This window comes from Oreochromis aureus, linkage group 6 (assembly GCF_013358895.1).
Source record: "Oreochromis aureus strain Israel breed Guangdong linkage group 6, ZZ_aureus, whole genome shotgun sequence".
In the NCBI taxonomy this organism is placed as follows: Eukaryota; Metazoa; Chordata; class Actinopteri; order Cichliformes; family Cichlidae; genus Oreochromis; species Oreochromis aureus.
The window spans coordinates 33,717,817-33,721,225 of record NC_052947.1 but is presented as its reverse complement, the minus strand read 5'-3'; positions in this window follow the sequence as shown (position 1 = coordinate 33,721,225).

Here is a 3,409-nt window from a genome sequence, read left to right as displayed (position 1 = left end):
CACTACTGCTCCTAGAGTATTGGTCAGAATTTAATCTTCACCCAAACTGGGCTCAAGACCAAGTTCAAATTTATTGTTTCACAGGGAGCAACCTTTGAGTTTTGATGGATTGTGAGAAAGATGAGCTATGTCACTGATTTTTCTGTTTCTCAGATGACTAAGATGGAACAATAAATGGTGAATGTTGGGTGCTCATTAGTAATTGTCTTGTCATGTTCTTAAAACAAACTTTCTGTATGAAATGATCAGATAGACTTTAATGGAATCTGTGGGATTTAATTTTTTTCTGTAAACAACAGAAAATTAATTTAAAGGAATGCAGATATTTAAACCTGAGATCTAAGATAAACCTAACAGGTAGTTTTGCTGAAATGGATGTTAGAAAGCTAAAAACAAAAAAAAAACCTTAAGATGTTCAATACACATTTTTCTTTACATCCAGTCAATCAACTCTGATAATTAAAATGAAACTGATTTACAAGTTCACTCAGCTACCTTAAGGAGCTCAGTTAATTAATAAACTTAAATCAACTTAGCTAACAAATTATGTTAGTTAAGCTAAAATAGATTCCTAAGTTAAAAGAACTACTAAAGTATTTGAATTAACTAAAAAACCCAAGTCAACTGAACTAGGACAAGAGTTTAAACAATAGATTATTTTAATTTAGCTGAAAGGGTTTTCCCAAGTAAAAATGACAATTAAAAGAGTTGAACTGACTAACAAATCTCAGCCAACTAAACTAAGACGAAAGTTTAGACAACATGTGATTTTTCATTAAGATAACAATTGGTTGTGTTATAAGAACAAACTCTATTTCTTGACTTAACTTAAAATTTTAAGGCAGCCCTGTACCTGATATTTTTAAGTTGAAACAACAAGTTATATTTTACAGTGTATAGCGCTTTTCGAGACCCTCAAAGCACTTTACAATTATACTATTCATTCACTCTCACATTCACACACTGGTGGAGGTAAGCTACAGTTGTAGCCACAGCTGCCCTGGGGCAGACTGACAGAAGCGAGGCTGCCATATCGCGTCATCAGCCCCTCTGGCCATCACCAGTAGGCGGTAGGTGAAGTGTCTTGCCCAAGAACACAACAACCAAGACAGACAGAGCTGGGGATCGAACCGGGAACCTTCCGGTTAAAAGAAGAGCTTCCCAACCCCCTGAACCACGGTTGCTATAACCCTAACCCACAGGCACTTAACTTTACTAATTATAGCCATGGATTCTAAATCAAAACATCCTGGATTTGTTCACTTAGGACACCACATTAAATTATTATGACATTTAATAGCAAGAGTATATATGTATTGCAGGTACGTCTGCAGTGACATTCCAAGTGGAAAAAGATTGGCAAATCTGACTGCAGTACAACAGCTAGATGGATAAATATCTAAGAATAAGTCAACAAACAAAACATAACACGGGCTGGAAAAGAAATATAAAATGCATACATTAAAAATCTGCATCAAAATAATGGAAAAATGATCAAAACCATGAAAAGTTTCCTATGTGACCATTCAATAATCTGACTGTACAAATGATTAGCAAAGACTGAGCAAATGATTAGCCTACTCCTAATCTTTATTATGCTATAGGGTGAGTTTGCAGGCAGAACAGTGAACTCTGAACAGTGACATCTCAGATACCCACAGCTGCATTTCTGATATCCATTTGTGATGTCACATATCTACATTTTAGTCATTACCAATCATAATTTTAATATGCGATATCACAAATGAAAAAAAAAATATATATCTGTTATGACTGTGCAAAACTGTCATATCCCAAATAAGATGTGATTAGTGCTTGTGTTGTTCCTAAAACAAGTTTTCTCCTGTAAGTAATACTTTCTGTATTCTGTTTTACTTCTTTTAACCTCTTAACACTCATCAGGTCACTTGAGTGTCATCTAGGGTTAGGGACAGGGTTTGAATTGTGTTAACATCCCTCATTTTAGACACCTGTTTTTCCATCCATCCCCATCCATTTTCTGCTGCTTAACCATGCCTAGATTGACAAGGCAGTAGTATAAGCAGAGAAGCCCAGATCTCCTTCTGCATGGCCACCACCTACAGCTCATCTGGGGGACACAAAGGTGTTCTCAACCTACCTGACAAATATATTCTCGCCAACATATCCTGGGTTTACCTGGGAACACCCTTCTGTTAGGACATGCCTGGAACACCTCACTTAGTACAAGGTCAGGACACATGCTAGTCATGTGCATGAATCACCTAAGCTGGGTCTTTCCACTATATCACCATCTTATCATGATGGAAGGATTTGCGTGCCCTAGTAAGCTATGTTGTCAGGGTATTTGCCTGTGTAGGGTCCTTGCTGAAGGGCCAGATGACGAAGAACTCACAATACCCCTATGAAGAAAACATCACCTGATGTAGGGCCTCTAGGCAGAGGTCCTAGATATTTTTCTTGTTTTGGCTGTTCCCTTTATGAGACACTACAGGAGATCATCTACCTCTGTCACACCAACACTCATCATCACATATATGAGGCTTGTCTGTGGTCTTATTAGCTATTACCAGTAATCCCTACAGTCTAAAAAAGTCCCTACTCTCACCTCCACACTCCTGGCTTCTCCCTCACTGCGTTTGAACAAGCGTTCTTCCGCTTCCTTTGTGTTTGGCCAACGTGCCCTGACTGATACGACATGGAACTCTCAGTCTTCATGATCCACATATTTTGTTAGGTAAAGATTTTGGACCCAACGCCCTTCCTGACACAACCATCCCCATTTATATCAGCTTGGGACCAGCACTAGTAGTACACCAGCTTGTGGCTTCAGCCCCCGTGGCTAGGCCCTGGAGGCCCTAACAGTTCAGTCCCTGGTTATTGTAACTATCCAATGGAATATGAATTTTCCTGTGTGTAAAATCAACATTTAGGAAAGGTTAACATCTTATAGTTCCAAAGAGAGTGAGTACTACGACCTGAATGACTGAGAACCTACACACACATCTTATAGTTTCTGAAAATTTGCCTATTTAGCATGTTTCAGAAACAAAAATCAACTCTAATCCTAGAATGAATGCCAATGAGCTGGTGGAAATCATGACTTAACATCACCGAGGTTACAAACAATACATTTTCAAGGTTAGGGGTTGCAATAAAGGTAGTTATTACCCCTTTTTTATGGAATTTTCACCTGTTTGGCACACCCAGTATTGAGGTTGCATATGCATATTAGACTTGCTTAGCATATTGCTAAAATCAAATCTTCTTCTTCTTCTCATTATTATTATTATTTTATATTATTTTTTCTTAATTAATTAATTTGTTATAAAGTGAAGCCTAATTTAAGTGGGGTGACGTGTTTGTGCCACGGCACTTGATGGTCCCGCCCTTCTGTGATAGACAGAACTTAACGCCGCCCTCTGAATGT